This window comes from Heliangelus exortis, chromosome 4, assembly GCF_036169615.1.
Source record: "Heliangelus exortis chromosome 4, bHelExo1.hap1, whole genome shotgun sequence".
Classification (NCBI taxonomy): Eukaryota; Metazoa; Chordata; class Aves; order Apodiformes; family Trochilidae; genus Heliangelus; species Heliangelus exortis.
This window is the reverse complement of record NC_092425.1, coordinates 38,185,051-38,212,758: the sequence shown is the minus strand read 5'-3', so window position 1 is coordinate 38,212,758 and position 27,708 is coordinate 38,185,051. Positions and strand designations below refer to the sequence as shown.

Below are 27,708 nucleotides of genomic sequence, written 5' to 3'. Positions count from 1 at the left end.
AGATGGAGGGCCCTGGCTTGCTTCCTACCACGTTTACATAAAATAAAATAAAATAAAATAAAATAAAATAAAATAAAATAAAATAAAATAAAATAAAATAAAATAAAATAAAATAAATAAAATAGGCATATTCTAAATGACACCGTATAACATTTCCCAATTCCAAACTTTGAACCCAGTCTTGCAGTTCATCAGACAAAACTCCCACCAAAGCCCCAGGCAGATAAAGACTTTATCCTTCTACCCATGTGTGAGGAACACAAGATGTCCAGCAATGCCTGAGCATCCCAGGGCAGGCTCAGCACCATCCTGCATCCTCAGCACCATTTTTGCTAAGGCTGCTTCTTTATCTCTATGAGTCAAAACTCTTTCTGTTGGCATATTCTCTGTAACAAAGAATTAACTTCCCACCCCAGTTTGCAGTCTTAAGGACTTTGAATGGATGAACTTTCTGGTTTCTTACTGCAGCAAAGGATTCAGTGCCTGGCTTCAGCTCTGCTGCTTTCTTTACACATTAAATACCTTTCAAGGTCTCTCTTTTCTTTCCTCTGCAACTTTGCCTTGCTCCTTTCTCCCATCCCAGCAGATGCCTCTTGATCCTTGCAGGAATCTGTGAGCTCCCTGGGCTGTTTTCTCTCATCTGCACAGACCTGGGGCTGGAATGCTTCCCCCCAGCAAAGCACCAAGATGTGCTTTCCTCACTCTGACACAAGGGACTCCCAAAAACCTGGAAATGTAGATGTTGCCAACAGCAGGAGAGTCTGAAATGCCAGCTTGGCTTTGCTCCTGTCTCACTTCTGGGCTGACTTCAAGCAGGGCTCAGATCTGAGTTTCTGTTGTTTTGTGATGGGTTGCTTGCTTTTCTGGTTTTTTTTTTTTTTCCTTTCTTTTTTCCTTTTTCTTTTTGTTTTGTTTTGTTTTGTTTTTCATTAGGTCTGAGTCCTTTTTTGTTTGTTTGTTTTGTTTAGTTTTTTGTTGGAACAAAAACTGTGCCAAGAAGGAAGATCAGTTCCATCCATTGTCACTGATGCATTGGTACAACCATTTTCTTATTATCCTGGCTGCAGAAAGGAAAAGGAAAAGGAAAAGGAAAAGGAAAAGGAAAAGGAAAAGGAAAAGGAAAAGGAAAAGGAAAAGGAAAAGGAAAAGGAAAAGGAAAAGGAAAAGGAAAAGGAAAAGGAAAAGGAAAAGGAAAAGGAAAAGGAAAAGGAAAAGGGAAAGGGAAAGGGAAAGGGAAAGGGAAAGGGAAAGGGAAAGGGAAAGGAGAAGAGAAAGGAGAAGGAGAAGGAGAAGGAGAAGGAGAAGGAGAAGGAGAAGGAGAAGGAGAAGGAGAAGGAGAAGGAGAAGGAGAAGGAGAAGGAGAAGGAGAAGGAGAAGGAGAAGGAGAAGGAGAAGGGAAAGGGAAAGGGGAAGGGGAAGGGGAAGGGGAAGGAGAAGGAGAAGGAGAAGGAGAAGGAGAAGGAGAAGGAGAAGGAAAAGGAAAAGGAAAAGGAAAAGGAAAAGGAAAAGGAAAAGGAAAAGGAAAAGGAAAGGGAAAAGGAAAAGGAAAAGGAAAAGGAAAAGGAAAAGGAAAAGGAAAAGGAAAAGGAAAAGGAAAAGGAAAAGGAAAGAAAGGGAAAGAAACAAAAAAACCCCACCCCAAATCCCAAAAACCTTTCTTGGGGAAAAACTTGGAGAAACTTGCCTTGGAAATATAGATGAACTGATGCTCTTAGCCAGGCAAGGGGCACATTGAAGCCCATCCACTGGGACACACCAGTCAAAGAGCTCACTGAAGGGTGTGCAGAACCAACAAAACCATGTCCTGAGCTGATGGAATCTGGTGTAGTTGCAGGAGTTTCCACCCTGAGCAGCTCAGGTGTGTGAAACATCAGTATTAAAGTCCCTAAAGATGAAGAATGAGATTTTAGAAAAGCTTGGGCACCACACAGTTGTATTTTAGCATCTCCAAGCTCAGATTACCCAAGGTGGCCGTGCAGTCAAACACATTAGAGGCAAACTCCAGAGTCGAAAGAATAAAAGCCTTGGGGGACTAAATGACAGCCCCAATAATAAAATGATGATGGCATTTTCAAAAGTGCCACCAGAGGGCAATAACAGTCAGAAAACGAGATAACCTTGGGCTTTCTGAGACCTGGTGCTCCTTGCATCTCATCACCAAGTGGTGGAAAGGCTTTGACTTGTTTCGAGAAAAAAAAAAAAAATAATTCCCCCTGATTTGCATTGCTCAGCCTGCATGGAAATGAGAGAGAGCTTTACATCTGCAGCCTTTTTTTTAAAGACTTCTTGGCAGCAAATGGAACACATTCTTTCTCCAGGCACTCAGAACCCCAACCTAGCCTGATGGACAACCCTGCATCCCTGCCATGGGGCACGGAGAGCCAGGGCAGTGCCCCCAGCAAGCTCCCAGCATCCTTCTGCCACTTTCCTGAAGGGCAGAGCCCAGGAATGTTCCTAAACACTTCTCACCTGGGGCAGAAGCTCTCCAAGCTTCTCCAAGAATCTACTCCAAGCACAGGCAGATTTCTGCTAGTTTGGAGTTTTTTTGGTTTGTTTTGGCTTTCCTTCCTGAAGGAAAATTCGGATGGATGGCTGTTGTGGAGGCTGGTGCTGCAGGGAGAATTTGGCTTATTCTCAGGCACCCAGGGCAGATGTGTTTGTGGAGCTGGGAGGATTTTCCACATTGGGAAGAAGGCTCTCATCATCACACATTCCTGCATCCCTGTGCTTCCCCACATCCCAGCAGCCCTGCACTCTTTTTCCCCACATCCCTGGATTTGCACATCCCCACATCCCCTCTTCCTCCCATTCCAATATCCCCTCTGCCCTGAGCATGGAGTATTTTCCCTCTGTGATACAGCAATGATGCTCAACCTCCATTGGATGCTCAGCAGCAGAAACCACCCTCAGTTAGTGGCTTGGTAGCATTCTTGGATATTTCTGCCCATGGAATTCCACTGTGGAAACAGCACACGTTCTTTTCCCCCTAAAAGTTTAGAAGTAGCCACTAAACCAACACATTATCTGAAATACAGCTAAGTGGAGTATTCTGTTTCTTTTGCCCTCTTCAGGGAGGGGAGAGGGGAACAAAAAATGTGGTATGGTAATGGTTTTAAAGCAGCAGATGAGAATTTGTGAACTCATGCTGAGATTTTGGATTGAATCATGGGAAAAGTGACTGGGAACTGGAGCCTTCCCCATCACTGGGGACTGCCCTCACCCTCTCAATGATAAAATAATCTTCTCCTCACTGCTGAAAATATTTACCTAGCCTGTGTAAAGCTGAACTCATGTCAGAGAGGCTCAGAGGATCCACCCAAGAAGATCCTCATGGCTATACATCAGGGTATTTTCCTGGAAGGAGGGATGGATTCAGATCCTGTGAAGCAGAGGAAGAAGTTGATCTCCCACATTTCATGACAGGCATTTTTTTTTCTTCGTTTTCTTTTATATCAGTGTTCAAAAATATTTAAATATTTTTTCCAACTCAAAGCAGCTTGTTTCCCCTCCTTTTTTTTTTTTTTTTTTTTTTTTTTTGGTTTTTTTTTGGTTTTGCTAAAATCAACATTAAGTATATCAAAGCAGCTTAACCCAACTCTTCTCCTAATTGGCATCTGCATCAAAAACATCCATGAGTCACAAAACTATTATTCAGACTTTTAAACTAAATATCAAAAGGTGTCAAATATGGATGTTTGAAAATAGCAGGTTCCTTGTTTGAGGGCAAACAGAGGAAAACAGAGGGAAGGAGTTAGAGAGATATTGAATGGTTTGGGTTGGAAGGGACCTCTAATTCCACCCCCCTGCATGGGCAGGGACACCTCCCACCAGCCCAGGGTGCTCCAAGCCCCATCCAACCTGGACTTGAACACTTCCAGGGATGGGGCAGTCCTTGAGCAAACTGTGCAAGAGTCTCAGCACCCTTGGAGTGCAGAATTTCTGGGATGCAAAGGGAAAAGTCAAGCTGTGCTCCCTATCTTACCATGACCAGCAGAATGTACAGAATTCCTCTGGGTATTATGTTATAATTATGGCCTCGTGGCATGTTGGAGGGGAAAAAAATGCTAACTTTAAACAGTTCTGAGAAAAAACAAAGCAAAAAACAACTATTTCTTTGTAAGTGACACTCAAACCCCTTTAATACCTCATTCCCTCTAAAAACTGCCATTTTTCCCTGCACTCCACACTGACCTCAGGAGGGGACCTCAGGGTGATGCACAGCCCCAGGGGGGAGGGCAGACCTGGATGCCTGGGATGTCCTTCTACCCCAGCTCCCAGCTCCTGGTGCTGATGGAGTCTCCCAGTTGGAGCTCAGTCTCACCAGCAGCTGGACTCAGGCAGAACATCCCATCCAGGCAGGGTTTGCTGCTTCTGCTCTTTCTTGGGCTCCTGCAGCACTTTAGTGGCCCCAATAAATGTGGCCCCTTCCCTGCTTCCCTCAGCCACTTCTTTTTCTACAGCTCTGTGAGTTTTGTGTCACCACAGATCCTCAAAATCCTTTAGAGCATCTCAGAGCCTCTGCAGGGATGGCCAGGAATGGAGTTTCCCTAAAATCCTAAGGGACACCTCAGAGTTTGACATCTTCAGATGTGGGTGCAGGCAGGGAAAAGCATTTGACCCTCACTGCTCTTTGATTCTCAAAGTTCTTTAAATGACATTTATAAAGTGGAGAGAAACATCTGCTTGAAAATAGCAAAACCACCCTCCAAAAATGGTTGGGTTTTCAGGTGCTCCATTCTCCCACCATGGAGAGGCTTTTGGCACCTGAGAGGGTATCAAAAAATCTCAATTAAAGTCATGGTTGTGCTCTCTGGATTTGGGAACCAAAGTAATTCTGTCTTTCAAAGATGAACCTCAAACAAATGAGTCCACTCAGGTACTTCTGGCCTGGCAGAGTAACCCTTAATGAACCTTCTTAAGCACCAGATGAAAGTAGAAAGAGACAATCCACAATTTCTTCATAATTCCCAATGATGTCATTCTGTTGCCTTGCAGCACTATTATTCCTGGGTTGTTTGGCTGGAGAGATTTGGGAAGCTTCAAAAAACTTTTGGAATACACCACTACAGAAATTAGAGGTCTCTCCAGTATCTGTGAGGATAAATGCATTCACAGCTCAATTAATTGCTGTGGAGTTAAAATGCTGTCCAAAAAAATAGAAGGGGTGGAGAACAGGGACATTTTGGAAGCAGAAAAGAAAGATATTTGGAAATCTTTAAAATAGAAACCTTATAGGAAAACAGGTCACATGGGAGAGAGAAAGGCTATCCTCATTTTTCATCATTAAAAAGCAACAACACTGTAATTAAAACCAGGCTCAGGGATACTGCTCTGTTTATTCACTATATATTGGCTGAATTAGCAGTTGGTTAGAAAACATACGTATGGAAAAACATTTTTTTTTAAAAAAAAAAAAGTATAGAAGGCTGGGTTTTTTTTCCTTTTAGATTTCCATACCTGAACACCTCCCCATCTTCTCATCTAAGGCTTCATGCCCTCCCCTTTGCTGCAGGGAGATGGTGAAGCAGCCCCTGCCTTCCCCAGGAGTGAAGCAGGGAGGTGATGGGCTTTGCAGCTTCCTGGGCTTCTTACCACTCCAGCTTCTGCTGCATCCCAGGAATTTCCAAATTCCTGGCTGCTCTTTGTATTACATCTGTACCTTCATTTCCAAGCAGGGGAGGCTGAGCTGGAGGGTTGGGTGAGGAGGGAGAGCAGGGATCCAAGCTCTGGCAGGGGTTGTCTCCCATCCCTGGGCAGTGAGGCTGCAGAGAGGTTTGTTCCTGGCAGTGGCAGTGGAAGTCTTAGTGCTCCTCTCCTTCTCACTCCTGGTTTTTTTTTTCCACTAAAACCATCTGGCTCAGCCTGTGAGCTGTTGTCCCCACGTTCTGGCTGCAACCACACTGTCCCACCAGCCAGTTCTGGGCTGCTCCCTGCTGCTGCCTCAGCACGTTCTCTCCATCCTGGAGATGGAGACTCTGGAGCAGATTGCCCAAAGAAGTTGTGGATGCTCCCACACTCCCTGGAGGTGTTCAAAGGCCAGGTTGGATGAGGCCCTGAGAAACCATGTCAGAGAGGTTGGAGCAGATGATTTGTAGGGTCCCTTCCAACCTCAGCCACTTTAGGATGCTGTGATTCTGTGATCCCTTCACCCCAGCACTGAGCTTTGCTATGAGAGCAGTGGGGTAGGAAGGAGAAAATGTTTTCAAGTCCTTCTCCTGGTGCCAATGCCCCAGAAGCCAGGCTGGAAAACCCCCATCCCTCCCTCAGAGAATGATTCTGAGAGCCAGGATACCACAGATGGAGATTTTAGGGTTGCTGTATGCAACCTGTGGTATGGGGTGGACCCATGCAAAGCTGTAGGGTCTTCTGCTGGAGGTACTCCAATAACAACCAAGGATGCAGACTCACTGACTCTGGTCCCTGCTTCTAGAATCCAATGAAAAACATCCCCCAAACCTAAATCAGGTAAGTTTGTGCACTCCCTGCCCCAGCAAGCATTTACAGTCTCCCTGATCATGTTCAGGGACCATTTCACGAGCTGCAGTGTCCTGTACAGCTCAGCTCAGCACAGCCCAGCACATGCTGTGAGCTTGGCAGCCTCCAGAGAAGAGTCTGGTGATGCCAATGGGTGGTAAAACCATCAGCTGCCTGGGTCTGACCTGCAGCCTGGTGTGGCTTGGGCACCTCCCAGGCCAGTGGCCACAGCCCCACACATGCCACATCCATCATGCTGCTGCCTGCTACCCCCTGAGCTCCTCACCCTGCCTTTAATGCCCCCTGAGCACCTTCAGTCACACTTGCAGCTTTTTAATTTGGCAGGAGAAAGATGCAGGTTCTTCCTCTGCCTGTTTATTGATGGGCTGATGAGCTGAATCTTCCCAGTGAGGGGGAGGACCAGGAACACAGGGCCTGGTGCTGGAGGGGGCAAACATCCCATTTTGGCAGCAAAGAACTCCTAAATAAGCTCAGACTTTGGGATTGCAGCCTCTGTTTGGTGGTTCCCCAATGCCTGTATCAGACACAGAGATTAGGGGACCCCCAGGACCAGGGTCCCCACTCTTGTGTTGGTAACAAGACTCAGGTGCAGAAAGGTAGCTGGAGGTCTCCACTCTGGCAGCTGACTTGGGAGACTTAGGATAAGCATTAAAACCTTCAGCTGTGTGTGCTAAAAAGCCCTGATTTAAAACTTCTGCCCTTTTCTGCTCCACCTCTGAATGCAGGAAAGGAAAGTTTTACTGCTAATGAAGGTAAATTTTCCAGCTTTTTAAGATAAATTACTCATTCTGGTCAGTGCTGCTGTGCTGCAAGTTTAAGTAGTCAAGCTAATTGTGACAGCAGTGATTTTTTTTTATTATTATTATTTTATTTTATTTGGTTCTGAATCAGACATTTCATTTCAGAAAGTTACCAGCTATATTTTTTTACCATTAATGTCAGAGAACTGGTACAGGTCAGGAAATGTGTGTAGCCAACAGCCTACTCACTTGGAAAGGCCTCCCCAGGCAATAAAGTTTTATGAAGAGAAATTCAATGGCATGGATCTTTCCAGTCTTTCCAAAGAGGCTGAGTTTATGTGCTTTTTTTTTTTATGTGCTTATTTTTGATGTCCATGTAGTTGGGTATCTCCTGGTAACACAGGCTGCATCCTGCTTCACTGCTGGACAGGGCTGCAATCTGTATTTAATGTAGATTCAGCCTCCCTGAAGTTGTTTTTTCTTAGCTTTGGGGGCTGATTTTAATTAATTGAAAGATCCTTCTTGCCATTGAGTTGAAGAAATTAAATAAATAAATAAAAGTAGGGGGAGAGGGAGAGGGGAAGAAGAGAAGAGAGGAGAGAAAAGAAAAGAAAAGAAAAGGGAAAAGAGAAGAAAAGAGAAGAGGGAAGAGAAGAAAAGAGAAGACAAGACAAGAAAATAGAAAGGAGAAGAAAAGAGAAGAAAAGAGAAGAAAAAATAGAAAAGAGAAGAAAAAATAGAAAACAGGAGAAAAGAGAAGAAAAGAGAAAAGGGGAGGAAAGAGAGGAGAGAAGGAGAAGGAAAAGGAAAAAAGAAAAGGAAAAGACACCCTCTGAAGCAGCCCATCAGCCAGCCAGCCAGGGAAGGAACAGCAAAACTGAGTACACATGCCTGGATATATAGGATTCTGAAGCAGCTGTGATTTTATCCCAGAATAACCCTCAAATCATTTGCATGAGGGTGTCAGATAATGCCTTCTGCAAACCCCAGCCAGGGAGAACCTCTCATGAACCTTTCATGAGAGGCAGGTAGAGAGGCAGGTGCTTGGCATAAGGGGTAGGGAGGCAAATCTGAAGGTGGGCATGGGCACAGCAACGTGAGCACACTCTGGAGAACCTTTCCTGAAAGCTGGAATTAAACTCAGAATTAGACAAGGAAAATATGGAGTTTGTACTTAGCTATGTTAAATGAAAGGAGCTGGCAAGCTAACCAGAAGGAAACAAGAGAGACCAACAGCAGAGGTTGGAAAGCTGTGAGAAACAGGAATATTCACTGCTTTGTATCCAGGTGATGGGATCACATAGGATGATGAATTTTCCCAGAAAGATTTATCAAAATACTGTAGTATATTCATAATTTGTCAGCACTTATTAAGTGCAGGCACCTCAGGCAACTTTTCAAATTCTGTGTAATCCTCAATGTCTATGGGAAATGCAACAAAATACACCCTGCTCTTAATTGATTTTTTTTTTTTACCATTTTTTTCACTCAGGCTTGGCTGTTGGCCTTTCTTTGCTAAGGGAAGGTTCCAACAAGTGGAGAAGATGGATGACCAAACCAATCAACTCCAGAATACACAAAAGGTCAAAGCACTCAGCTAGCACATTGCAGGCTGCTTCCAGATAAACCAAGCATAATAAATTGGGTAACTTTCTCTTTGAACAAGCAAAATAAGGAAACCAGAAAGCAGTTCAAGCTGGTAATGTTTCCTGTATGACTTGAAGGGCTAGGTCCATAGCCCTGTGGAATATGAAACAGGAGGAAAGTCCTTTCCTGCCATACCCTGCTAAAACCAAGTAGTTTGCATCTGTGATGCTGAACAGATTTGTGTTGACACCTGGAGTAAATTAAGATTGATGTGTGCAAGTAGCAAAATGTTAATTTTTGTGAATAGCTATAGCATTCTTCTTCATCAGGGACTTGTAGGAACCTGACCCCTCTAATGTATCCTTTAGTGCTGGGCAATGAAGAGAGGAGGGCAGAGATGCTCATGTAGTGCTGTTTGTGGTCTCCAATACCTTCATTGTACCAACTGTACTGAAACCCAGGGTTTAAAGGGTGGCAGTGCTGGGAAATTCCTGCCCATGGGATGGAAATGACAGTGGGGCTGTCATAACCTCCCTGGTGCCAGCAGAGCACTGAGTGGACCCAGCAGATCTTGCTCTCTCCCCTGGACAAACACAACGCAGTCGGGAAGGGGAAATTGTTAATAATGCTCAGAGGGAGCATTTGGTTTCCCAGTCCTCCCAAATCAGTGTGTGTGCTAATTTTAAATGGGTCTCCTTTGCTTTCAGGCTTATCTTTAGTTGCTGCTTGACTGCACTTGGCAAAAGAGAAAGAAATAGAAGCCATTCTTATTCCACTATCTAGAATACCAAGCATGTTCTCTTTCCATCAAGCTAGTACAAGTAGAATATAAACTGGTGGTTTATTTCCTCTTCCAAAACAGAGGAGAGTGACAAGATCTCTTCCTCTTCATGGAGAGGAAGCTGTGGTGCCTCTGGATTGTTCATCTGTAGAGCCAACTATGGCACAAAGACAATAATCTTGTTCTGGAAGGGATCTGAACTGACAGATGTGGGTTTGATTTCCTTCATGGACTGTTTGTGTGGTTCTGGAAGAAATAAAAGCCTGGGTATTTGGTAAAACATCTTTATGGCCTGTGAGGAGGCCATGAAGTCCTAACTCCCATGCTAAGTATGGTGAAGTTAGAGCTTGTTTTGTTGACTTTAAGAATTGTATCCAGTGATATTAACCTGAAAAACTTCCTGAATAACACAAACGTCCAGTGTTTGGAGAACAGATACTTTCATCTGCATTTGGCTCAATGGTCATTCTTCTCACTGCTTTGAGAAAACAGTCTGAGCAAGATAAAACAAGGTAGAAGAAGATATAGACAAAGCATTGTCTTTTGCAAAGGTCAGAAGCCTCCCCCCCAAATTTCAAGAGCCCTGTAAATCTCACCAGGTTCCAAATGGTCCAAGTGATCTCAAGGAATCAAAATGTCTTTGCAAGTCTGGGCTCTGGTGTTTAAGACTCCACCTGTAAAAAAAAAGTGCTATTGATGCAAAAGGAGGGGCAAAAAACAGCAGTAAAAATCCCCTTTATTATATATGTCCCCCTTATTATGTATATATTATATATATTGTCATATATTAGAATCAGAGACTCATAGAATGGTTTGGGTTGGAAGGGACCTTAAAGATCATCCAGTTCCATCACGTGTAGGTGTAGGCAGGTGAAGTCAAACTCAGATTTTAATTGCAGATGCAGAGTGGGGGCAATGGAGCTGCAATATTCTGCCCCATTAAGACTTAAGCCCAGAGCACTGGAGTGATCTGACCCACTGGAGGGTGAGAAACACCCTGTGCTTGCAGCTAATAGCATTTGATTTCAAAACAGGGGTGACAGCAGAGTTGTTCCAAGCTGTTCCAAGCAGATAAGATTTAAACCCTCCATATAAGTTTTATACTGGTGAGTAGTGAGTGAATGAAGGTGCAGAGTTGGTTTAGTTAGGTGATCTCCTTGGGTAAATCATATTTGGATAAATGAATAAAGTTGCATTTTAAAGATAAAATAAAGTTGTTTTCTAGCAACTTTAGGCTTAGAATAAATTTTACTGATTTGCAAAGACACAGGCCCTGTTGGAACTATACTTTGCATTGCACATAGATAAAAAAATGAATGTGGAGTTAATTCATTGGTACCCAGATGCCTCCCTTAGGTGTGCAACCCCAGCACCTGAGCATCACTGGAGAGTTCCCATCCTGCTCTCTTTACTTATTTGGGTATCTCCAGATGGACACACCAACCAGGGCTATGAAAGCAGCAGCTCTTAAAAACAGACCACCCACCCCTCCTGTTACCTTAATAGTAATACCTGAATTTATCAAAATTTTCACACTGATTTGTTTCTTAGCTATTTTTTGTGTTATGACCCTGGGGATACCTGATGAGCTCTTCTGCTGATCAATGCAGCAGAGATAGCTATTTTAAAACAAACCAACCAACCAAACAAAAAACAACCCAAAACCAACCAAAACCCAAACAACCAAACTAAGGAAAAATATCCTCATTTTTGACATAATATTTCCATGTAAAGACTGATTTTTCTTCTTATTTAGGGCCACTGGACAATGTCATATTTCTGTTCCCCTGGATGAAGCCTGTCTTCATTCCCCCCACTCTGTCTGAGGAGAGAATTAAGATCCCTGGGTTTTAGCAGCTTTGTGACCTCTTGGAGTGCCATATAAACCCTGCTCATTTGCTCACTATTGAAGCAAGATGAATCCTGAGCAGCTACATTTACATCTTGGCAACTGAACTGAGTATTATCTGGATGTAAATGCATTCAGCCACAGCACAGGAAAATCCCAAATCCCAGCATCAAAGGGTGCTTCTATTTTTAATGCCACAAATTCATAATTCCTTCCTGTCAGCAAATAAACTTCTTAGTGGCTCACTGTAGATGAAGGATTTTGATTTCTGGTTCAGATACTAATGCTGGAAACATCCTTGACACTTATTAGAACCTGCTGGATCTTAAAACACTTTGGGCAGAGAAAGGACTTAAAGATGTCACCAGGAAAATGTCCCAGCTGCTTGCCACATGGGAGGATCAAAGAATACTATTTTTCAAAGGTGTGACAACTATATTACTTAGAGTACTCATCTATCTATGACATGAATTCATGGGGTTTTGTCTTCAAGAACCCACAGCCTGTGATGCAAGGAAAACCCCCATGTACAGGACCATATGATGATTTGCATAGGTGATGCAAGAGGCATTTTCTTGCCCTCTGCAATGTCTCTGAGATGATTGATTCCTTTTTTCTGACCCCTCTCTTGGTGGCTGTGTTGTATTTGTGAGGACAGTTCCCAGCTCAGCAGCTCCATCCTACCCCAGATGATTCTAGACAAAGCCCAAAGCAAGACAATCAGTGTTCTGGTGAAATGCTGAACTCTGGAATTGGTGTCAAGAATTGTAACTCTAGAGGGATTAAAAATGAAGTTGTCACAAACACCAATGAACAAACTTATAAAAAAAAAAAAAAAAAAAAAAAAAAAAAAACCAAGAAAAAAAAAACCAAGGGGAAAAAAAAAACCAAACAACCAAAACAAAACAAAATAAAACCCACCTATATTTTCTGTGAACTCTTAGCCTCCAATCCAGATAGCCTGGTAAGCAAAAGAAATGGGTTCAACTCCTGCCTTTTAAGACTCTTCTTACATGGATTTCATACCCCTTTCCTTCTGGCAAAGCTTTAACTGCATCTTCCTCCTTAAGCCTCCATCTCTATAACACCAGAGGTGAAGTGCCAGCTGCAGTTTTAACTTTGTGCTGTGGGCCACAGAAAAAATGTGCAGGTAGTCTCAGAGGGTATAAAACCTGACGAGCTCAGAAGAAAGAGTTTTATTATTTCTGCCATAAAATTACTGGGATTAATGCTCTTTGCTTCTTCACCAGTTATAGAATCATACAATGGCTCAGGTTGGAACACACCTTGGAGATCATCTACTGGGCAGGGATGCCTCTCTAACTGGACCTGTTTGCTCAAAGCCTCATCCAGCCTGGCCTTGAACAGGGGAAAGCCACAAATTCTCTGAGCAATCTATTCCAGAGCCTTGTCACCCCCATACTACATTTTATTTATTCCTTAATCATCCTATTCCTTAATCCTGTGAGGTAGTGAACAGAAGTAAAGAAGTCAGTTCTGAGCTAGGTATGAATCAATGGAATAGCCCAGGTTTGTAATTCCTGCCTGTCTTCTCCTGCCAGACTGTTGGGAAACATGATTTTTTCCTCTGGAACAGAGGCAACATCCTCTGCTTCCCTAAGAAGACTCATCAGGAAGACAAAGCAGCATCCCATGCTTCCCTAAGCAGGAGCAGAAAGAGGCCAACCATGGGCAATGCTCTCCAGATGATCTTTAAAAGTTCTGTGCAATTCCCAGAAGGATGCAAATAAAAAAAGAGCTGGCATAATGTCTGGTCAAAACATTAAAATTAAGATAAAGAAATTATTCAGGTAGTTTCTAAAATACATTACAAGTAAGATGGTATTTGTACTTTCACTGTTGCCCACCCTCATGCAAGTCCACCAGCAGATCCACAGAGTAAACCAAAAATACTTTGATAGCATAATTTATTATACTTTGGGAAAAAATGAAGACTACTCAAATCTTATACTGAAGCTGTCACAGTACCAGATTATTTTTAAAAGTATATTCTATATCCTGATTATTATTATTTATTACTGAGTGAAACTCCACAAAATATTTGGTTTTCTTCATGCCCTTTGTAAATCAGAATGCTCAAATGACCAAGGTCTTTCATAGTCACTTCAGAGGTGACATTTTGATAGTGGCTTGTTTTGTCACAGAAGATTCATTTCCTCTTTCAAGAGCACCAAACACCTGGGAAAATTTCATTTTAATGATTCCATCTTCACTTACATTAGTTTTGTGAGAAAATATGGCTGAAAAAGCCAAAGCCAGACAATAACAGCTAAAATAAACCTTGTGTCACCTTGGTATCAGCAGGTCACTTGGATGCATTTCCAAGAGTGCTCAATGATTTTAAGCACAGTCCAAGACAGGTTTTCAGGACTCTCAGTTAAGATGAAAGTTTGTTATGCTGCTCCTGTGGAAGCTCAGAGACTGAAATTTCCCAAGTCACAAGGAAGTTTTTATATATTTGGCTTTTCGTTTGCTCGCTTTGAGCTATTCTGCAGAGAAAACTTGCATTTGCAAATGGACTTTCTCTGTCAATTCATAAATGCACACTCTTGTGTAACTGGTTGAAATATATTTTTGGGGGGGGAAAAAAAAAAAAAAGAAAGAAAAAAAAAGAAAAAAGAAAAGGCATTTGACATGGGCACCAGCAACTCTCCTGCATGGGCATTTCACATGCAAAGCATGCCAGAACCATACCTAGTAAGTAGATGCCTTTGAAAGTCAAACTTCTGTTCCTAAAAGCTTGGCAGTGTCTCAGAAAGCAGCATTTTTGCTATGAGGTTCTTTTGAAAGTCTTCAAAATCACTTGAGGGAGCAGTTTGGGGTTGTGCTCAGCCACCAACCTCAGCTTGGGTGTCCCACCCCCTGTGAGAGGGACAGCCTGCATTTCATTAGCAGAGGAAGCCCAGGAGAAAACCCTTGAAACTGTCTCAAAAGCCTCAAACTAAGGACCAAGCACCTCTAAAAATACTGGGAGCCTTCTGGCCAATGCAGGGACCCAGCTCCTTTGGGAATTCTGAGCACTTTGTGTCTTTGAGGCTGTTGCTTTCTTCCTCCACTTCCAGGCAGATGCTGCTCCTCCCAAATCCCACGCTGAGAGGATGCAATGCCAGAAGAAGAATGATTTTTTCCTCCCCTCTGTGTCTTTACTGAGAAGGAGACAACTGAGCCTATCATGCTTTCCAAAGATGATATAACAGTACCTCAGGGAGGCTGTGTCCCAGGTCCTGGTAGGGCTCTGTCACATCACTTCAGTCTGGAGCACGCCTGCTCCTTGCTCCATGGCATACACTGAGCTCCTTCCAGCAGGAATTTTACAGCAAGCTCACAGTTGCTTTAAATTAGAAAAGTTGGCAAGTGTCCGAGGAAAGGAGTGGGAGCTTATTTAGAGGAGACAGACAGTTACAAAACTCAATACAAGAGCATCAGGCTTCAAAACAGATCTCACACATCACTTGCCATCTGAATTTCTTTTAAAGGATTTTCACTCTCTGACAATTACCTGTTGGCTTGAATTTACAACTTTTACAACTCTTACCCCAAAGAAGTGTGTTGCTTGCCCTGAAAAATCTGATGGCATCTACTCCAGAGTAAAGGTAAGTTGTAACTGATCCTACTTTCCTATTCTGACTTCTCTGAGATGCATTTGGAAAAGGGAATGGGATAGAAATGCCTTTCAGAAATATGCAGATTTTTGCTGGGTTACATGTGATTCCATTAGAAAGTGCTTGTAGTTTGGCTCAGTGAAATCTGTTTATGTATCTTGTCTTGTACGAAAGGAGTAATAAACTTGGACATTTAAGCACATAACATCACTATCAGAAAGTTACCAGATATAATTTTAAAAATCAAGGATATGATTTTCTGGGGAAAAAAAAAAAGAAAGAAAGAAAAGAACGAAAAGGATTTAAAGTTCTACCTTTCACAGGGTTTAGTGTGACTTAATTCTTAAAATCTTCTGAAATGTTTCTTTCTATCTAGCTTTAATCTTACATTCAATCAGCACAAGAAAGAGATTATAGTTTTCATCCCTCATGGATGATTCCAACATCATTCCAAATCTTCACTTTAATTTTTGTTGCTATGGTTTCATAGAAAATTGTTTTGAAAAAAAAAAAAGGAAAAAAAGGAAAAAAAGGAAAAAAAAAAGTTGTAAGTACCAGATGAATCATTTTGCTTCGGGGTTTTGCTCTTGCAAAATTAAGCTCCTGCGTTCAACTTAGGAAGCTCCCACAAATCCACCCATTTGTTATTTTGTTGGGGTGTTTCTTGTGTTTGGTGGGCTTTTTCCAAGGTCATTTAACTTTTTGCACTTCCACTGCTCCCAGCAGTGCCTGCGTACAGGCTGAGGAGAGAACCTGTGCTGTTAGTCATGGATGAAATGCTGAGCAGAAGTGATCAAACAGCACCTTGGTCTGGAGAGGTGAGATTATAAATGGATCAGCAGTTTCTTGCTCTTTTTTTCCCCTGGGTCTCTGGTTACCATGATCCAGGGGAGGCTGAGGCAAGGTTTGCCTGCATGCCAGCTGCCCCAAACCTGATACTCACAGTGGTGGCTGATTTCTCTAACCCACTCACTTGCAAGGAAATGATGAAGCTTTTCAGGCTGAAGTTTTTAGGAAAACATGGGTGTGAGCACAGCCTTAAGCACAGCCCTTGGAGCTCTGCAAGAGATGGGAATTCTCTAGCAGCAGCCTGCCTCAGAACTCAGCTCTTGTGTCATTGCATTGAAGAGGATAAAATCCCTTCTGCCTACAGTGCCTGCTCCCTGCTTCCCTTGGCTTGGGACAACTGCAATTGTGCTACTGAAGCAGATTTTCCCTGGTGGGGACACAGGGATGTCAGTGCCCCTGATGTTGTGTCCCCAGTGGCCACGCTCTGCCTAAGAACTGCATTGAAGAGTCACGGAGCAGAAAGGGCAGGGGGAAAGGTGCAGAAAAGCCAAACTGGCAGTAGAGGAGCTGATCTGCCTGCCCACTGTCTCACAGGAAAGCCTGAAAGCCTGATTCCCTTTGAAACTGCCCCAGGGTTAAGTTTTGTGCCAAGTGGGAAGCCCACCCTGAGCATCCTCATGGATATCAGGAAAGGCAGAGCTGGGGACATCTTTATCAGGTGGGACTCCATCTCCATCCTGGGGAGGACCACATGGGATGGGGATTGGGAAACATATTCCCCTGTCTTAGTGGCTGACTGCTCCTTGTCCTTCCTCTACAATCTGACCCATGGGACAGGTAGGTGAGAGTGAAGGTGGTGAAGGCTGTTCCCACTCCACGCTGCTGGGTGACACAGGAGACAGGATGGTTTCTGAAAATGAGCATCCCAGCCACAGGGATTTCTTCTGGCTGAGCAGCCATAGCAAAGAATAATGTAAACAAGGACTGTGGAGTTGGGGATTATTCCATCCCCTGTGTCATCTACACACTCCACTGTTCCACTTATCCACAGTTGAGTCCCAATGGCAAGGTGAGAAGGTGGATGCAAATCCATAGAAAAGCAGATTCTTGAGGGCTGGGCTGGAGAACCTGCAGAAGATCCTCTGTCCCACTCACTGTGACAGAACTGACTTCTTTCCTTAATTCTCTGTGTCCATTTCACAGGTCTGCCCCATGCAGTGGGAGGCCTCATTTTCAGGGTCCTTAAATAGGTGCTACAATGACATCGCACATCCTGTCATTGCACAATCAAATATAATCCGAGTTACCAAAGAGATTCAGTGCAGATTACAAAATGACAATTTAGATTGGCCAGAAGGATTTCATCTCACAGAGGAGTGAAAATCCCAAAGCTGCAACCTTTCATACAAATAAGAGCCTTTAAAATAAATACAGTGTTTCTGATATCTAGAGGCTGCTTGTCACTGACACAAGATAGGTCAAACTCTTTCTTATCTCTTGAAGGGGATTGTTTGTTAGTCAAAAGGACAGCAAAGCAATGATGAGAGTGCCCTGGCAGAAAAATCTAGAGGTTTTGCTGGCTCATCTTCATGATCATACCCAGAAAATATAGGCTGCAAGCAAGATAATTACTGTCCAGATTTACATCTTAGTTACAGGCATCAGGCTGCAACTGTCAGCAAAAGGGGTTTCATTTCTTCTCAGAGTCTCTCTAAAGCAAGGGTTCAGATCAGCAGGGGAGTTTCTCTGTTGGGCTGAATTTAAAATCTAGATCACTCATTTCCCAGCGCTGAAGTAAATTGTTTGGATTCTTCATAAATTAGGATTCAGTTTTCTGTTTGGAAAAGCAGTGTGGATATGTTCCTGGGTGTCTCAAGCCTCAAGCCTGATGGAGGATGCAGCTGGGAAGGCTCAAGGCGATTGAGTTGGAACAGCAGAGGATCAGATTCAGGTCTTCAGAGATGCTTTACAGTTTCACTAAACCTGGGGGGTGGGATAGGGTGCTATGATCTGTGCATTTCTGTGTTGGGAAGGGCAGAACTGTTTAGTATAAAACTAATTATTATTACAGAGAATAGTGGGGAACATTTTCGAAGGGGAAGAACAAGCTGTGCACAACAGGAAAAAGATCCTGGCACCAAGAGGTATGTAGCTATAAAATAATCCAGAGGGAAAGTTGGGAAAAGTCTGACTGGCTGGGATTATTCACTTAGTCTGTGCAAACCTAGAGGGAATCTGTGGGGAGCAATCTTTCTCAGACTGAGAGATGTGTGAGAGTCCATATGTTGTGTTTAAATGTACTGGCTTGTCTTCAACCTATCTACTGGATTTCTCTTCTTCCTCTGTGTGAGTATCACATCTCTCAGACCCAAATGGGGCCGACAGAACTGGAAGCCAAACCTCAAAGAAGATTTAAGGGAGTTAGTTCACTGTGTTTGGATGCCATCAGGCCACCCATCCTACTCGCAGCTTACACTCTGACCTCCCTCTCTGGAGAGACCCCAAACCCAAAATCAGACACCCTGCAATAAACAGGAACATCTGGCAAGGGGCTGGAGTTAAAGCAAGGGAAGGAAGGGAAGTGTTCAGAAAGGGGATGGTTTTCTCAGATGTATTGTAATTCATGCACTCTTGTTTGTCTCAGGTTTTGCTACGTTCTTTCAATAAAGACATTTTTCTTTCAGAAAAAAAAAAAATGAGTGGAGAGGGTACTTATAATGGAGGCAAGACCTGAAATGTAATTTAAAAAAATGTGCAATAAAACCAGGGAGTGACCATGCTTTAAATGTGCAATCAAAACAGGGAGTGACAATGCTTTAAAAACAAGGAGGGCTGGAAGGGCAGAGTTGAAGAGCTGTGTGTCCACCCTGCTCACCCCACCTCTTTCCCTAGGTCCAGTGGGCTTCCTGGCTGGCTCCAGGCCATCACAGCCACCCCATCACTGCAGCACAGAGGGATCTGTGCACTGCTGGGAAAAGAAGTCCCCATTTTTTTATATATATATATTTTTTTTTTTTTTTCCTACCCTTTGGAAAAAAAAAAAGAAAGTCTGAACTTTTTTTTCTAGATTTGTCCAGGAAAACTCTCCCTTTTCTTGGAGGGAGATGCTCCTTGTGCTGGAACATGCATCTGCTATTCTCACTAGCAACTCCAGCTCAGGACCAAAAAAATCTTTTCCCTTTTCAGCAGGCTATAAAAACTTGATGTTACGCCAGTCCTCTGAGCCCCACACTGATGTTCCTGCACAGTGCCAGCCTGCTGCTCTTCAGTGGACCTTGGGATTGATCCCTGACACAGCCCAGAACTGTTCTGAATGCTTTTGCACTGTCACTAAACAGTGGAAATAGCTCTTTGGGGAGTTAAGAAGCAAACACCTAGGTTACTTTTTGCATCCTTTCTTTTATTCAAGGCAACACGCCCTTTGTCTTTTTAACAGAGAAATTGGCTCCTTTGAGTCTTTATATGAATTCCAGCTCTGCATGGATGTACTCTGAAAGTCATCTTCCAGAGCCTGTCCTTTTTTGGTCCTAAACCCCAAGAACAGTCTTTAATCACAGCCCTGCTTTAGCAGCAGTCCCAGTCCCACATATCTTTGCTTGCCTCCAAGTTCTCTTCAGCTCCTCCACTCTTTTCCTCCTGTAAATTACTAACCTAGCATCCTCCTTCCCACAGCTTTTCCATTTTCCTGGTGTTTCTGTGTGTTGACCCAGGGGGTCCCACTTTACCATCACCTCACAAGGGGGTTTTTTTTGGGGGGGGGACAGAGCTGATGGCAGCTGTCCTTCCCTAAAGCACCAGTGTTTTATCTGCCATTCTGTAACCCCTGAGAAATGATGTGGGAGGGCAGATGATTGCCCAATGGCTGGAGGAAACCCAACTTCTTTGGCCTCTCTTGAGTTGCTGTTCCTGTTATTCAGTGCAGACGTTCCTGCTAGAAAAGTGAAAATAGGAATCTGCAGATGACCCCTGAGCACCAGCTTTGAGGTGGAGCAGTGAGAAATCATTCCAGGGAGAGGAAGTAATTTTGGGGGTGGGAACAGGGTGGTGTATGCTCCAGCAAAGCAATTTGCATAAAGGTGTGGTGTCCATGTCACAGCTTCCACTGGTCTGCTGGAAGGAGGAATTTTTCACTTCTCTCTCTCCAGCCTGGGTAAAGAGAAGAAAAAAAAAAAATAGTTTCCTTTTCTGCATCAACTTCATCATCATCACTTTCATCACGTATCTGAGTGCTCCCCCTGGGAATGTAAAGATGAAATAACAAGAAGAAAGCAGATTTAGCAGGGTCAGTGTCTCTGGTTAGCTGTGAAACAGTTTTTGCTGCTACCTCTCCTCTCCATCCTATACCCCCAGACAGAGCAGGTCCCCTCTGCCAGGGTTGCCCCCAGGGTGTGCTATACACCCAGGTCTGTAGAGGGTATTTTTTGGTTTCTCAAGGTGGGAGCTGCATTTCACTCTATTTTAATCTTTTCAGCTGGATACAATGATTTCCATGAGAAGAGGGGAACACCCCAGTGGAGGCTGCACTGGGGTTGCCTTCAGCTTTTTAAATAGAATTGAGAGGCACTTCAAGGTGCCTGGGAAGTATCCCTGCACAACAACAGGCCCCTCACCTTAGTCCTGATTTTGCATCTTGCTTTGGGCAGACCTCTGATTCAGAATTTCTCTGCCTGGAATTTGTCAGGCAGAAAAACATTTCCACTGCACTGAGTCACACCTGAAACTTCTGCACTGCCAGGAGGTGTTTGGCTTGTAGGATCTGTACAGCTGGGCTGAGGGTCTGCACTGACCCTGCCTGGGGCTTCTTGCTCTGACAGATTATCCAGAAATCTTGGTTACTTGCATGTAATCCTCACACCCACCTGGAGAATATATCCAGGTAGAAAGATGCAGCATGTGGGGAACAGGAGCATCTCACAGTTTGTCCTCATCAACATCTCAGTTTGTCCCTTTCTGTCCCTTTTCATGCTCTGTCCTTGTTGAGCAGGGCTGACATCTGAGAGTTTTGATTGCTAAAAGCTGCAAAAAAGTACCTGATGTGTGCAAAACACCTCTTTCTGCAGCCCAGTAGGGCACATATTAAAATCCTGCAGGGAGATCCAGACACATTGAAGCCAAAACAATCCTCACAGTTCCTCTCAGCAGAGCCATAAGGCAATGCAAGGACCTCCTCATGGATGCAGCTCCACAGATGCCCAGGTAATACTTGGATTGCTACACCTGGCAGGATTTAGCCCCAGTTTTCTACTCCTGCTGATAGCCAGAAGGGTTGTGTTCACACCTGCTGCACAAGGCAAAAACCTCTGGACTTGGACATGGGGTGTCCCTTGGCCATTTCCAACCTGTCTCCACAATCAAGAAGCTTTATCACCTCAGTGGGGATACAGCAGGGTTGTAAATCACCTCATTCCACTGATTAACACCATTTTCTTCATCAGAAGGGGTGGCAGGGCTGCTTACTGCCATCACTGCTCACACTTGAGGGACCTCAGCAGTGACTCTGGCGTGAGGTTTGGATTCCTTGACATTAAGACTTGATGATCCCATAGCAGAAACAGTTCTGCCTGCACAAAGAGCTGCCAAGACACCCTTAAAAGGAAACCTCTGCTTCTTGGAGCACTTCTGTTGCTCCAAGCCCCCAAGAATCACCCTGAGCAAGGCCCAGGAGCAGCCATACACCTCCCCTGACCCACAGAATCAGGGACCTGATCCTTTAGGAGCCCATGCCCAGAGATCAGCAGGACCATGCCCTGGTACCAAGCTTTGCCCAGTGTTGGAGCAGCCTGGCTGCTGCTCTGCTGAACGTGTCTCCTCTCCAGCATGTCAGAGGAAGCAGATGTTTCTAATTTATCACTAAAAACAAACAACTTAATCCCCCAAATATGCAGCGGTGGGGGGTGAGGAGGGGCCCTTCCACTTAAAGCTGATTTATAAATTGGATAATTAAGGTTAATTTGCCCATGAATGAAGCAAATATGTGTCAAATATCATTACCAGTACTTCCACCCTCTATAATTTTTCCAAGCCCTGAACATCCAAAGCCTTTTCAACCTGAAGCAATGGGACACATTCCTGTTCCAGCAGCCAAAAGTGACTGGCACTGCTTCCTCTCATCAACAGCTTTAATATTTATCTCCTTAGGCCTTCAGAATGTTATTTAAGTGCAGCAGATGTTGGAACCCTCCATTGCATAGGTGCCAGGGATGGCCCTGGCAGCAGTTCCAGCACAGCCCTGCTCCCTGGTGAAGATGTGAGGGATGGTCAGGAATAGAAGGTCTGGGTTGCAAGGGGCTTAAACTGCTCCAGATAGAACCAGTAAGTTTCTCAGTATTGGTTGTGTCCCTGATGGAGGCACCAGCTGAGCTCAGGGCATCAGTACCTCAGCATCCTCTAGTGTGAGGGTGCTGAGCCCCTGGCACAGGTAGCCCAGGGAAGCTGTGGCTGCCCCATCCCTGGCAGTGTCCAAGTCCAGGTTGGATGGGGCTTGGAGCAGCCTGGGCTGGTGGGAGGTGTCCCTGCTCATGCAGGGGGTTGAGACTGGATGAGCTTTAAGGTCTCTCCCAACCCAAACCACTCCATGATTCTATGATATTGAGCCATCCAGCTGGCAAACACCAAACATACCCTACTTCTGCTCACACCTACATCCGTCCACCAGTTCCTATAGCTTCTGGCTTGTGTTCATCTTAAAAAAAAAAAAAAAAAAGCTCTTATCCAGGCAGCTTGGCACCCAGCCATGGCACGTCTGCCCTGCAGAGGCAGCACTGGAGGAACAGCAGTTCAGTAGCTTTAAAAAGATCTTAACAGCTCCTGGAGCAATGTTGGCCGAGTTCTGCAGAATCTGGGGGCTGCTGATGGAGGTCTCTGAACCTTGAAATGTCTGTGAAAGGAGGTGGAAAAAGATAAGTCCTACCTGTGGGGGTACAGTCAAAACACCTGGGCATCCCCAAAACGAAAAGCAGCTGATGGAGGAATGGGAGAAGCTCTTTGTGCAGGTTCCCATGCTGGCAACCCCAGCATGGGGTGGTGGGGACACTGGGGATCAGTGGGGTTATCCCTGCTCCATGGATCCCTGTGCAGCTGGAATAGAGTGCTTGAAGAGGTGGGGAAAGGGAGGGAGAGGTCCTTAGCATGGTGTTTCCTGAACCTGGAGGGACTTTGTGGGTTTAGTTCCCAAAAGGTTAAGTAGGAAGAATGTTGAGCTTGATCTGCAACTTGCTGTGCTAAACCCATCCCTGTTCCATGGGAGATGGAGGGCTGTACGGATTTCTACAATTATACCCTTAAAAATAGGGTTCAGTTGGATGTCTTCTCCTAAAAGGTGCTGCAGTGCTCCCCATTCTTTGCATTCGGTGCCCCTGCTGCAGAAAGGGACCCAGCAACACAGGCTGTGCTCCCCAGGGGCTCTCACACATAAAAATAAGCCCCTGCCACCCCAAGGCATCTGTGTGTGTGCACATCCTGCAGCCAGGATCCTTTTGGGAGTTTGGGATCTCAAGTTTAATTGCAGGAGCTGTGCAGATTGTAAGAAAACTGTAAATTAGCCTTACACATAGCTTCCTGCTAGGGGCATGGGAAATCAAATCTGAAACAGGAATGGTGATAAGGCTGTGGGATGCTGTGGCAGTGACCAGCACTCTTCTCTTCAGCAAGTCGTTTCTGCTGTGAGCAGCATCTCCTGGGGCTGAAGGAGCTGAGAAATCCCTCTCCTCCATTTTTTTTCTATTAAATGGTAGGATTAGGTGATGTACCAGGACTGCAAATAACTTCTCATCAACTCTGAATGTCAGGTAGGCTGAAGGAAACAGGGAGAAGGATAAGAACAGGATAAAACCAGGAGGAAAGCAGGATTAGAGACAACAGCAGTGCTAAGAGCAGGAACAAGAGCCCTCAGTGTTCTGCTCCAGCTGCTAAACCCTCCTCCCTCCCAGAGACAACATCCATAAAGAGATCTGGGAAAACACCGAGTTTGGGAAGGAGACTGAGGACAACTGGAACAACACTGAGACTGAGCAGAGCTGAAGCAACTCTATTTTTGGACTAAACAAAACAAAACAAAAATTGAACTCAATCCAAACAAGCCTGTGTTGCTTAAGTTTTTAAGCTACAGGCAACGAGAGCACCAGCACCAATTTATTCTGCAAAGCCATAATCTGCTTTTCAGTTTTGAAGCCTTTCCCCTAATGAAGAAAACATATGCCAATACATTTAGTTTGTACCAGTGATCTAACCCTTTACTTCTTGCAAACCGGGCTGCACTTCAAGTGGTTATAAAGATTTAAGTGGCTTTTTCTCTGCCTGGTTGAGGGGGTTCCTTCCCTCTGTATTAATGGCAGAGATATCTTTACTTCTGAAAACCTCAGACTCATAGGAAGGAGCCTGCTTGCAGCTCACTGCAAAAGAGGAACATTTCTCCTTGATAGTTTTAATAGCTTGGTCTGAAAAAGGCTCCAGACCTGATGAAAAGACTGATGGATTTGAAACCTGTCTCACATGTCCATATATATCTTAAACATTATATTTTGAGATAGGAATTTTTGTTTCGGACTGGGTCTTCCCAATGATTTAACTTATGGAGAATCTGATCTGTTGCAAAAAGGATTTCTTAAACTGTCAAAAAAAAATAGACATAATGCTTTACTTTCATATTGAAGGTACCTGAGCCAAAAATTTTTGATGGGAAAGTGAGGCAAGGTACTGATAGAAACATGTTTTCTAATTCCCAGGAAGTTTATTTTCCCTTCCTACCTTTCCTCTCCTTCCTATCTCTGATGAAGTAGCCAGTAGCTGAAAGGACTTTTTCTTGGGCTAAAGATACATCTCACAATGGGATAGAGAAAATGTCCTTGCCTTAAAGCATCTCCAGGCTTCACTCAGGCTGCCTGACCTCTAAGTGGCAAAAATTTAGTTAAAAACTTCTGACCCTCACATGGAAGATCCCACAGCTCTTCATGGGCAGGCTCAGAATAATTGTATCTGAGCTAAAGGTTTGGTTTAGATGTTTTTTAATGGTATGTGTGGTTGATGTTCCTAAATTTTATAGTTCAGTGAAGCATTCAAAACCAAATGTTCATCCCCCCAAGGGGTATGGGAAAAGGCCTAAGGATGAGTTTTGATGTGGCTATAAATCCATCCTATAAATATTAGGTCCTGAGTCATCTTCCAGTGGCACCCACATGACCAGACAGGGGATATATATGCTTCTACCCATTTTTGAGCCAGACCTTATGCTGCTGTAAATCCAAAACAAAACCAAAGCACCAATACCAATTTCTGTCCACTCGAGGTCTGGTCATTCAGATTTCAAGACTGAGCCATTATATGGACAAGATATCACACACTATTGGGTTAACAATAGGTTTGGCTTTTTAAATACTAATGACACACTAAACCTGAAATAAATTACACATGAAAAATGCAAAATTATTCATTTTATTGTGCAATTTGAAGCAGCAACAGGAACGTGCAGCTCCTGAGCTCTTGCCCATTATTCAGTAGCTCAGATAGGAGCTGCAGCCATGTGCAGAAGTGCTCTTAGCACATCATCTGAACTGAGACACCACTGCAGCCCTGATTTGGCTGACTTGGCAAATCTAAGCAGGTACACAGCATGATTTCCAAGCCTGTGGTTGGCAGAATGGAGCATCCACACAGGGGCTGCAAAGCATCTCAATTGGATCACTCCAGAAAGCAGAACAAGGCTATGACAAATCTGTGACCCATATCAATTTCCTCTCATTTTCCCTAGAAGTAATACACTGTTGCCTATCCACATGCCACTTATATACATGGTAGAACCATGCATAAAATATTAAGTGTGAGACTCAAGTGTTTGGACCATGCATATGAGCACCTTGATTAAATATTTTCATTTAGTTCTTTTCTTTCAAGACAAGATTATCTTGTCTTTCAATTCTTCCCAAGCCAGCCTTATGTATGAACTAAATTTCAAAGCCAGAAGTGTTTCCAGATGTCTTAAGTATATTTTTCCAGGCCTGCAATTTAAGCACATTACAGCAATACCCACGTTCATATAGTTTTTCTATCTTTATAATATGAATTCTCACCGACAGCAGCAGACAACATGAGGACCTGGTTTCCAAAACCAACTTTTACTAATATGTATCCCATTCCAAATTGTCAGGAGGACTGTGCTTTAAGGCCAACCTTTCATTTGATGATCCCTGTTACAGCTGCCCACCAGATGTCCAGAACAGCTTCAGCACTTTTTTAATTTTCCCCCACTTTCAGCATCAGCACTGGAACCCATTACACAGAGGGCACCTCCCGAGCGTTTTGCTACTTTGCCACTTGCCACAAAAAAAAAAAAAAAAAAATCAACCTGTAACAGCAGGGTGGCTGTTAATAACCAATAGCTAACTAACAGCACCAATGAGAGGTGACAGCAGGTAGGATTCTAGCCCTGATTGAATTTCTTACTGTGACAAATAATGTCATTCTTGTGCTTTAAGTCCACATTTGTAAAATGAGATATTATCAAGTATGGTCCAATGCCTGGGTTATCAGATGCTGCAATAACCAAGAGCTTGTAATTACCTGGGTTAAGGGATACAAAATCCCTCTGGATCATAATCACTGAGGGACCTCCTTGCTCTTGGAGGCAATTGAGGTCAGGTGTATTCTATAGAGTGGAAAACCCTGAGCAATAACAGAGCCATGGTGGCACCTACTGCAGAGACAGCTGCCAGCTGATTAAACCTGCTCTGAGCAGATGCTGGATGAGAGAAACTCCAAAGGTCCCTTCCAACCCAAATTAAACCTGTGATCCTGTTCTAACACTGCAGCTCCACAAATACACCCTCTTGGGGCACTGATGACCATGGTGTCCACCCCTGAGGGAATCCTACAGGAGTCAGCTTGTCTCCATCAGGGATGTACCAGCTGAACCAGGATGGACTGAACTGATTTAGGGCACCCCAAAGCCTCCACCAAAAGCACTCATGGCCCCTGAGTGGACTCATGGTTCACCTGAGTGAACCCAAAAAGAGTGTAAGTGCCTTTATGTAGCTCTGTACCTCCACAAAGCCACACAAAGTGGTGTGGTTTTATTTCCAGATGACTGTCTCAAAGTAATGAAACTTTGACACGTTGGGAAACGTGCTCCCTGGTTCACATTGTCACCTCTCCTGTCACCTTACACTGCCACTGGATCAGGGTTTCAGTCCTTCTGGCCCAACCTTTCCATGCACCAGGGAAACTTGTGGTTCCTGTGCATGTTGCATCTCTTATAAAATAACCAAGCTCAGGCTTTATAAAAGCCTTGGGAGCTGACATTGCTGGGATGTATCTCCCCTCAATTTCCTGATTTTTTAACCTGTGAGTAAAATCAGACAATTTCAAAGCAAATTCTGATCAAGGTAGTTTCAAGGACATCAGAGATGGTTCCTTCCTCAGGATCTCAGAGGTCACCACACTGTGACATGGCACCAGAGCATCACTTCCAGCCCACAGGCAGCACAACCCAACCAATATTCTGGATGCTGTTTGAAAGATAAACAAGAAACATAATTTACATATAAGAGTCTATAAGTCTATCAGGGGAATTAAAAAAAAAAAAAGTTTTTAATGTTGTAGGTTATGACATAGACTTCACCCAACACATCTCACACATTTCTTCACACTTCAGGCTTCTTGCAGAGCTGACACAGCTGTGTTGTGGTTGAAACAGGCTGGGATGGGGGGGAAATGACACTTTCCATGCATGGGGGGGCTGCAAGTTCACCCAGGGCTTTTTTTTACCTCAGGGGAAAGCCAGATCCCTGGGGCAGAAACCAAGTCATGCCTGGGGGTAAAGAGCTGGTGCTCTAATTCCTGGTGTGTTCCAGA

General features: G+C 44.0%; 1 protein-coding gene across 1 annotated transcript in view; it reads left to right on the top strand.

Annotated features, from left to right (window-relative positions):
• Positions 1 to 14,562: 14,562 nt before the first annotated feature.
• Positions 14,563 to 27,708, top strand: part of C1QTNF7 (C1q and TNF related 7) — a 48,013-nt gene continuing 34,867 nt past the window's right edge. Inside the window, exon 1 of the mRNA XM_071743926.1 lies at positions 14,563 to 15,066. The gene's annotated coding sequence lies outside the window, so the exon portion shown is untranslated. The remainder of the gene's footprint in view (positions 15,067 to 27,708) is intronic.